At 38.4% G+C, this 10,301-nt stretch overlaps 1 long non-coding RNA gene across 1 annotated transcript; it reads left to right on the top strand.

Moving 5' to 3' along the window:
- The first annotated feature begins 1,161 nt into the window (after window positions 1-1,161).
- On the top strand, window positions 1,162-7,799 carry LOC111323668 (uncharacterized). The gene is made up of 3 exons (XR_002694182.2): window positions 1,162-1,448; window positions 5,557-5,649; window positions 6,620-7,799. It is a non-coding gene; the product is annotated as an uncharacterized LOC111323668 (long non-coding RNA).
- The last annotated feature ends 2,502 nt before the right edge of the window (window positions 7,800-10,301 follow it).

The following is a 10,301-nucleotide window of genomic DNA, read 5'->3' on the forward strand; positions in this document are numbered from 1 at the left end:
GGTCAGCGGTATCACGTTGCACGTTTTTCAAAATGGCGGACAATTACAGTGACTATTTGTTGATCAAGTGAAATGGAAAGAACTTCTGATATTATCATTGGACTTTGACAATTAAAGTTTTGATAAGAAGCAATGTGCGAATTTTTAATCATTAACACCCCAAAAAGGTACGAAAAGCAGAAAAATTTTGGCAACTTTTCGGCGACTTTTTTGGAAATTCAGCAACTTTTCGGCAACTTTTTGGCATCTTTTCGGCAACTCTTAGACACTTTTATCGGCAACTTTTTTGGGATTCATCGGCAACTTGTGGCTAGGCCTACCATCTGACCTCATGAAATCCTCGCATTCTCCACAATGCACAGGCGCATTTCCCTCTTTCTATTCCTCGCACATCCTTGCCCATTTTCAAGTTTTGACCGTGCAACGCCACGCCATTAACTGCTCTGTGCGCAGACACAGTTATGTGAGCAACACTTCCGGTCAGTTATTTTCACTTCCGGTTATTTTGTCTTGGAGGAGGTGGGGGAAGGTCCGGAGGGTCAGATCCTTTGGCTTAGGCATTTATGAAGGGTCATGCATTAATCCAATCTGGAAAGTGGGAGGGCCACGACTTTCTTGGTAAAAAATTTCTAAAATACCCCGGCCCACCCCTCCCCCAATAAAAAACGTACCTTCCCTAAGAATGACTTCCCTCGGTTGTTGTGTTTCGGTGTGTCAACTGACCTTGGTTAGGGACAACACCAAAGTTCCTGTTTTAGCTTTGGTGTTGAAAGATTTGCTTTCTATTTTGAAAACATTAAGTACCTTTTTGCTTAATTCTTAACTGACGCGAAAGTATTTGGGTTAGTTCTCTGGTCTGGAGGTTAATCCTCCAAAGTCAGTCGGCCTTTAGAGTGCAAATAGCATGCACGGGAGCCTTGGTCCCATGCCTCTCGCTAGCTCAGGCCATCTCAAAACACATTTGGTGGAGACTCTACCTGGATTCCCCCGTTCGGCTTTTAGCCAGAATCTTCAAACATGGTCCATAACACCCTCACTGAACGTTCATGTGTAGGTTTTCTTAAATTAAGTAGTGTTAGATCTGCGTGGGACCTGGTGGGACGCAACAAAATGTCGTGCAATATCGCGCGTCGCCGCGAAATTCATCATGACGGAAGAGGACTGGGGAAAAGTAATAGAGAACAACGTGGCGGCTGGGGTACTTGAAGCACGATTGGCTGTTGTTAATGTCCAAAACCTGTACTTCATTGGTTCTTTTAGCCTCATCTGGGTTTATAAGCTTGTAACCCCTCATTAGGTGGTTTTCAAATTTATGGGAAATGGCTGTAGTTGTTTCAAAACACTGGAAATAGTGAATGTTTTGCTTCAACGTGTCACTTGGAAATTCAATACATATTATATGTACCGAGTGGTTGCAGACAAGCGATCTTCAGCTTGCAAGAGTTAAGGTAAACTGTTTATTATTGATATGATATTCTCACATTATGTTCCTGTCGTTTAAAGTTCTGGTAAAAATTTCTGTTTGACCCCATAATCCATCATGCATACAGTTCTCTTGGATGAAGGAAACCGTCAAAGGCCAAAACAATATGTAGCCTTTGGGAATTCCACTTCCTTTTCTCAGTTTCTAAGACTTCGTTGTTTATGTAGTGATGACTCTGATTTTTTCCACAAATCACAGTCAATATGCCAGTGGTTACCCTGTTTCTGTTGTTCAAGCGAGTCACCACCGCGCAAAACCTATTGATCAACAGTCAGCACCACAAACGTCACAGAAGAAAAATCCAGACCGCATCCCATTCATCTCACATTTCACCCTCACAACCACTCAGTTAAGTCCATTATTCTTAAAAACTTTGGATTACTTCAAAACGATCCAGGGACTGGTACTATCTTTTTGCAACCTGCACTCACTTCATTCGAATGTGACAAAAACATATTAGGCAAAATTTTTGGTCAAAAGTTCATTCCAGACGAAATTAAATGACCAACCTGGCACTTAAAAATGCGCATACACACGATGCAAAACTTGTCCTTTCATTCACAATGCTGAGAAAATAATGGGACCCAAACGATCTATGAAGATCACTGGTCACTTCACATGCACCTCTGCCAACATCATCTATTGCATAACTTGCACTTATTGCAAAAAAGATATACATTGGTGAAACAGGAAGACAACTAGGGGACTGATTCTGAGAACACCTTTGCGATTAGAAAGAAATGATAAGGACGCATCAAAACCAGTTGCTAGACACTTTAATCTACCTAATCATTCTAAGCAGCATATGGCAATCTTCTGTCTTTCCTTACATTTAGGTAAGCTCGGAAAGTTGCAAAACTGTCGAACAAAAGTTTATCTTTCAAATCGGCACTCTTAACCCCATAGGTATCAAGCAACGCTTTTCGTTCTACTAATTTATTTGTGTTTTTCTCGTCACCATGTTCCCACCAATAGCATACTGTAGCTCTACTTTCTGCTTATAAATGCACACACAACCCACAATTCCTCCATTTGCTCTGAAGGGCTAATGCTCAAAACATTAGCTTTTTAACTCTTTACGGTGACCAATTTACTATTTCAACTTAGTTGATATAACCAAGTTACTTTGGGACTACAGCTTTGTTTTAGAATTGCATGATTGAATAAAATCTTGCACTGTGATTGGTTAATGAAGCAAGGTATTTAGCGTGGAATTGCAAGTTAAAACAAGGCTAAGTGATATTGTTTCACATCTCTTATTTGGCACTCAGGATAAAAACAAACAATGTTATTGCTGTTGTTTTTCTTCGTATTTTAATTCAGTTATACGATTCAAGGAAAATCCATTACCAGACTCATCAAGTCTGTGTTAAATCACAGTTGAAAACTGATAGTTCACTCATCACTTTTGGCTTCATGGGATATCAGTTTTTGCAGGCAATTTAACATGGAATTCTCTTATAAGATAATGAATTTTCCTTTAGAATAGTATGGGATTATACAGATATCTATCCTAATTCTGTGCTATGAACAAGTAGCTTGAGACCTGGTCAAATATACCTGCAAACTTATTTTCTGAGTCAAATGCATGAGATTTTTTGTCTCCTGGTGACTGGAATTTCCAAAAATGTTCCAGCAACTCCTGATGATTTTGCAAAGACTTCAGAATGCCACCAAACATGTCCAAAGATGTTCCAATATTTGTTTCCAGTCGTTTGTTTTCTAGTTCCTCAAATGAACTGCCACATTATTGCATGTTCTGATACAGTTAGGATAGGATTTAAACTTGATATAAAGTGCTGTTTGTTGGAATGTTTTCAGGGAAAATTGAATTGAATTTTCTGTTGTTATTTGAATTGTGTCATTGTTTAAGAACAACTCATTCGGACTTCTAAGTAAGATATAAGAAATTGTCCTCAATGCATGAGATTGACATCTTTGGTCTGTAAACATGAGACTCACTTATAATGTGTTAGAGTTGACAAGTATAAAATTCTCCCCAATTGCACATGCGATCCCTGGAGTAAAGTGGTAGGGTAGTGGGATCTGAAATGAGAATGTTACAGTGGAGGAGGGGGTTTAAGATACAATCTTTTAACTCAAGATAGGGTACAGTGTAGCTATAGGTAAAGTCTGTTTATGAGCCAGTGGTCCATCAGGCCAGTGCTTTTAGCATGAAGCGACTAGGAGTATTTCTACTCCCCCCTGGATGGGATGCCAGTCCATCACAGGGTTACCCCCCAGCATTAAATTTGCCAGTGCCTATTTAAACACCTGGGTGAAGAGAGGCACTGTGAGAGTAAAGTGTCTTGCCTAAAAACACAACACAATGTCCTCGGCCGGGGCTCGAACCCGAGCCACTCGATCCAGAGGCGAGTGCACCAACCATGAGGCCACTGCGCCTCCACAAGGTAGCTATAGGGTGCCACTGTATCAAACAAATCATCAAGACAGTATCAGTGGAGGTTTGAGAATTGTTATTGGGTTTATGTCCTATTCTATGCTGCTTAACCCTTCAACTCTCAGATGATTAACATGGAAGTTCTCCCTTTATGTCCATACATTATCCAGCAAACAGGTATCAAGAATACCCAAACTCATCAGGTTGAAGATTTTATCTTGATCTCACACCAAATTACAAGGAAATGTGTAGCAGCTAGAGGGGAGAATTAACAATCAAATCTTGGGAGTTTATGACTTAAAATAAACTAACCTCCATGTAATGGAAATAGATGGGCAGATCATCTTCTTTTTCAGCTGCTTTGCCTTTGTATAGTTTTTATCTTTTATAAAAAACCATATAGTGTGCTCTTTGGTACTTCATTGAGATTACAGGTGCAAAAAGTAGTTATTGGTTATGAGATTTGCTTGAGGCATGAGAAAAAAATCATTGTCTGGTTCCATTAACAGCTTTTCCAAACCCTTGCCATTGAGAGAACTATGCTTTACACCTGTTTCATCTTTTTCGAATTTCCAATTGGGGAGACTATCCCTCTGTAACTTATTCTAGGTTATAATGGACATAAAAACTAAATAATCTCAAACATTTTGAATTTACTGAAAAGGAAAATTTTAGGGCAGCTATTTAATAAATAAAGTAACTTCAGCATTAAACAATTTCACATCTGTCACGTAGGTGATACCAAATTTATTTGATTAAACATCACCCCTAAGTAAGTGCCAGATGGGAAAGCAAAACTATTAGCGAGCACCTCATATAGGAATGTTAATTTAAGTTATGACTTTGTCCAAAAAAAAATATATACATATATCAAAATTGTTTTCCTGAAAGGAGCAAAGCTTCCTTCTGTTCCATTCAACTCTTGAACTTGAATTACAAGGAGTGCTGTGACTAAAATGTTTACAAATATCGGGCAACCCAGTGCAAAGGTTAAGCCCATTTTCTCCACCTAAACAGGAGAGTCTACAAATTTTTAACATCTGTGTTTTGCTGCCAACAAGTAATCGTCAACATTTATAGACTGATATAGTTGTACATGTATGCCACCCCCAAATAAGCAATCAACCCAAGCCACAAAAAAATTTTTAAAATGCTGCAGTAAGTAATTGAGCTAAAGTTTTCCTTTATGAAAAGAAAGTGGGCAAAGAAAAGAGTAAAACAATACGTACATGTAACTTGTCACATCAGCTTTTTGCTCCCCCTTACCTCTGGATGCCTATATACAAAAACAAAATCTTCAGTGCTCATCTGATTGCCACACTGATTGACAGTTTCACTGAAATAACTTATATCTTTCATAGACTTTGTGACTAACAGACCAAATGTTAACCCTGATAGAAACTGAATGGTTATCCATTAGATTTAGACTACAAGCAGTCCCTCCTATTTGGTGAAGTCTATTGCATGTTAGAAAAAAAAATCAGTGTACAAATTTGGAGTAGTGTCATGAGAGTCAGTACCATATTTATTTATTTTATTCATTCAGTTACTTAAAGCTACATGACTAGAGATACTGCCTTGCCCAGGTATTGTGAATATGTTGGAATTATTGAGAGGTAGAACTCACTAGTAATTGAATATGTTGAAATTCTTCTGTGTTGATGTCTTTCAGGTGTGATTGCAGAGGCCTCAATTGTGCCTGGATTGTTTTTGACGTGAACATGCAGTGGAAGATGTGACCTTATTTTGTTAACTTTAGCAACAGGTTAGATTATTCTACTCATGAGTAACGCTTGAAAATGTAGTCCATTATATCTTTAAGCCTACATGATACCTGCGACACTCGGTGTCTTTGGCTTTGGTCAGCATATGCATATTGACCTTCATTCGCCTTGTATAATTACAGGGGAGAGTATAGTAGGTGTTGTTCGATGTTGTTGAAATAATTCTTATAGATGCCTTTGAACTGCAATTCCATAAAGCTATACGCACGTTAAAAACTTTGATTTTTTTTTTTTTTCTGGAAAGTTGGATATAGTTTTCCGAACACTGAGCTGAATGCTCGCTGGTATTAAATGTTAAACCATCGCTTAAGGGATTTATTTTCTGGCTTCAAGTGTAAGGACGTAGATCACCTGAGAACCGTATCGAATGTACGAAAGACAAAGACTACTCAAAGAAACCGAGTCCATTAGGACAAATTAAAAACAATTTGCAGTTTTAAATAATTCGAGTGGCGATGAAAAATAAGTTACTTATTCGCGCTCCTTCCCCCTGTCTGATATCGCAAAGAGTTGAAAGGAAGGTGAAGGTGCGTGTAATTTGTAGTTTAATCCGAGTAACTCTGTCGGGGTGAACGCCTCTGCATCCACTTATATTATTTCATTGTGGTTGCGCGGTAAATTTTTCTTCATTCATCGCTATGTCACTTTTCTTTCAAATGAAGTGGCGCTTTAAAAAATCTTAAAAGAGGCTTAAATGAGACGAAAACAAGGAATATACAAGCAGATAGTGATTGCAAAGAGGAAAAGTTCTATTTTGTATTATGCTCGATAGACAGGCTATTGCGAAACTTTGATACTTGTGTCTCAAGGAATGTACAAGCGGAAGACGAAGAATTCCAATCGCAAAGAGGAATAGCTTATAACTTAATACATGTATGGTGGTATTTGGGTCGATAGAGAAACCTGGACGCTCGTGTTTCTCTATTGATGAAAACTATTTCTGTTCTCCAGGTTACTTCAGGTTGCGAGAGGGATCAAAGAAGAAAAAAGCCCAAAAAAGAATCAGAGTTTAAAGGAAGGAGAAATATAAAGAATATCTCACTCTCTCTTGCAAGACTTGTACATGTAATCTAATAGCTTTAACGTTTTTTTATTGATCTCGTACACTTGTACAGTTTAAACTGGTTTCTTTATATGGCTCATTTAAAGTTCTCACTACCTTACTTTTTAGATGTCACGAGAAATGAACATCTCAGGTAAGGGAGTAGTCAGCAAAATAGCAAGCCTGAGAATAGCTGAATATTTCTTGTAATACGCATGCGTATTGACAGACATTTGCTTACAAAAAAATACATGCGTTTTTTTAAAAGAATGTTTGTACCACAAAGTAGACAACTTATTGTAAAGACTTAAGAATTTGTTTTGAAGGGTGGGCGAGGTTGTGGAGGCTGGTCGGTTGAAACTGTCTAAAGTTATTGTAATATTACTGTATTATAAGATTGTAAGATTACTGTTATATACATGTATTTTAAAAGATTGTATTGTAATACTGTACTATAATATTAGTTGGCTAACATTGACGGGTGTGGGGAGGGAGCCAGTTTTGGTTAATTTCCCAGAGTTGATTGAGATCTGTTGGGGGACGGTGGACGGATCAAACCCCAATTTTTTTTTTTTTTATTCTCTCAATTGGGGGTCGATCCAATTTAGCTTCTTTCGAAGATTGATATTAGGCTCAGGTCTTTTGCTGATCGGGTTTCCGGCTTGGTATCCAGCTTTGGGTGGTCGAAGAAGGAAACAAGGAAATAGAAATTAAGACCAAGAATTTGAGACATTAAAAACGTTACCCGCCTTCATACTTCATCAGACTTTCGGAAAACAAACGGAAACAAATTTCGACTCCCAATTTTTCGTTCCTTGCTTGGTTGACATTCTTCCTTACTCCCTTACGTGAGATAGCCATTTCTCGTGACATTTAAAAGGTGTGATAAAGAGAGCTTTAAAGGAGCCATACAAACATTCCCGCCAAAAGCACTTGACGTTATGAAAGTGCACCACAAGGACAAAGTTGACGGTAGTTTCCAACCTCTCATTTAACACCTCTTTTCACGGTTGATATCTTTCTTTGGCTTCTTTCGTGAAGGTAGAAATACCTGCGAGGTGAAGAGAAATAAACGAAACTCTCAATTTCTATCGTGTTATTTTAGATGGCTTAGTATAGAAATTACAAATTTCCATTCAACTATACCCACCAGGTTATTAAATATCCTGGTCTCCTTGACCTTTCAACTTGTAGTCTTCGCTTTATTGACAAGAAACAAAGTTAAAAAAAACGCAAGATGTTAAAAAATTCCTACTCCGCTGGATCGACTTAAAAATAATTTACTTTTCAATGACATTGTACATTAACAACAGAATTGAAAATTTTTTTTCAACTTGACAAAAACTAGGTGAACGGTTCAAACAATTTCAAAATAACCAGGTTCTACTTTTAATGACATTCCTCATCAAAGTTGAGTGTAAATGTGCAAACCAACCACATTGCTCAGAAATAATCCAGTAACGTTTCATCAAACTTTGTGAGTCTTGTCCGTCGCATAATGAAGAAGACAGCTCGAAAATTTCAGAGATGAACATAAACAACAAAATTCAGGAAGGGTAAGAACTTACTCCAGTTTGCCCCCAATATCCATTTGAGAACTTGCAAGCAACTGTCACCAAATCCATCTCACTTTTCGAATCGTCTTTGCGTTGAAGAAAAGGAGTTTGCAAAAAAATGAAAGACGAAATGAAAATTTTGATTCCTTCGACAATAACAAGTGGGTTGGCCAATTTACGAAAGGCAACACATGGTTTTCATGATAACTTTTCACCGCCTTCGCAGTGTTTGATCATTTGGCGCAATGGTTTAGGACAAGGTGAGAAATCTAGGCTTCATATCAAACGTTCAAATGCAACCTGAGAAATTTTCTTTCAAAAAAGTGGAATGTGAAAGACCTTTGTAGAAGGGGTGCTGCACCCGCGAAAAGAAATAGAAACATTTTTTAGGTGGACTGGGGACACCTACACCTCATCTGATAATTCTAATGAAAACGCGCAGACACTTTGCGAGAAGTTGCCATTCCACTATTGTTTCATTTCCTAGCATTTTGGCATTTAGATTCGAAATACATCCTTTGGCCTCATTTGAGCATGGTGTCAATGGCATAAGGCCTGTGCGAAAGACGAAAACAACACAAAAGAAACAATGAGAGTGTTCTTAAACAGTCTGGTTTGTTCAGTGCGGTCAGTTAGTTGCTCCGCATTCCCTCTGAGGGTTACACGGTAACGGGTTACTATTGGAATAATAATGCGACGATTCTAGGGAAAGATAGAGACATAAAAAAAAAACAAATTGTTACCTTCCTCAAAAATGTCCTTCCTCATGAGGGTAAGGCAACCCTTTGGGTCCAGATGTATTGCTTTGAAGTATGTTTGCTACTTCAATCTGGAAATAAAAAACATCACCACTTGCCATACCTGTTTTAAACGGTCATCCTCTGGGAACGACCGCTAAAAACAGGTTTCACATAGAGGTGCTATTAACAACGATAACAAACGCCAGTTTATGCCATAATTGACTCCTAAATGTACAAAGAACTCACTCAAAAGTACTACTAACATTTATTTCGGAGATAAACATGGGTTAAATTGTACTTGAAAGACTATCCTTAGTTTTACTCGAGTGGTTATGCTCTAAGTGACCCTCCAATACAGGCGGAAGACAATACAAACAGGCCATTTAGACTCAATAAGCGACAGCTAAATAGAGGTGAAAATTACAATGATTGAAGTAAAAAAGTTCGAGACTTTGGCAACCGACCGTTTAATACTGGGTGACCTATAAATACAGTGCCACTTAATACAGGTTCGACTGTATTGTTACATGTAGCATCACCATCTTATATAAGCATGTGGCTAAACAAAGAGGTGTGAATTTGCCATTTTCCAAAAGTATCAGAAGATTAATCTAAGCTCCATCAAGTGACCGCTCAACATTCATTAACGGAGCAAAGGCAGGAGTTCTTTAAAAGGGGATTCCCTGGCCAGCGCCTTAAGAGAACCTTTCTACCTGCATCTTCCTCCGTGAAAAACATGTCAGTAATACCTAACCAGTATCCTCCAGTAGGCATTTAAGCACATCCAGTCTAGAGTAGAGTCTCCGGGGAGAGGGAACTTCCTTGTAATAGGCTAATGGGGATGTGCTGTAAGATGGGGTCGTATTTTCACGACTGGATTGATAAGTGGGGTCGCAAATTTTCAGGATTTTGGGGTTGGGATTGCAAAAATCACTTATGCCTAAGAGTTACCAAGATGGGGTCTACCTTTGGTCACAGAATAAACTCTAATGAGAGAGGGTTTCTGAAAGGCCAGCGGTACATACCCAGCAAAAATTGACCCAAGTACTCCCTCCCTCTTATAGTCTATAATGTACAGAATTCATTTTCAACAGTTAACATTAATCCTCCACCCTCCCCCCCCCCCAAAAAAAATAAAACACGTGCATTTGTCATCAGTAGTAAACAAATAGGCTTTACATCAAACAAAGCAAAAATAGGACCCCATGAGAATTCTAATTAAATCTATGTAACTGTTCGTGAGAGCGGGAAAACAGTGATATTGATTTTGGGTTGTATCTGACTGGTGGAGGAAC

Source organism: Stylophora pistillata, chromosome 4, assembly GCF_964205215.1.
Source record: "Stylophora pistillata chromosome 4, jaStyPist1.2, whole genome shotgun sequence".
Lineage (NCBI taxonomy): Eukaryota > Metazoa > Cnidaria > Anthozoa > Scleractinia > Pocilloporidae > Stylophora > Stylophora pistillata.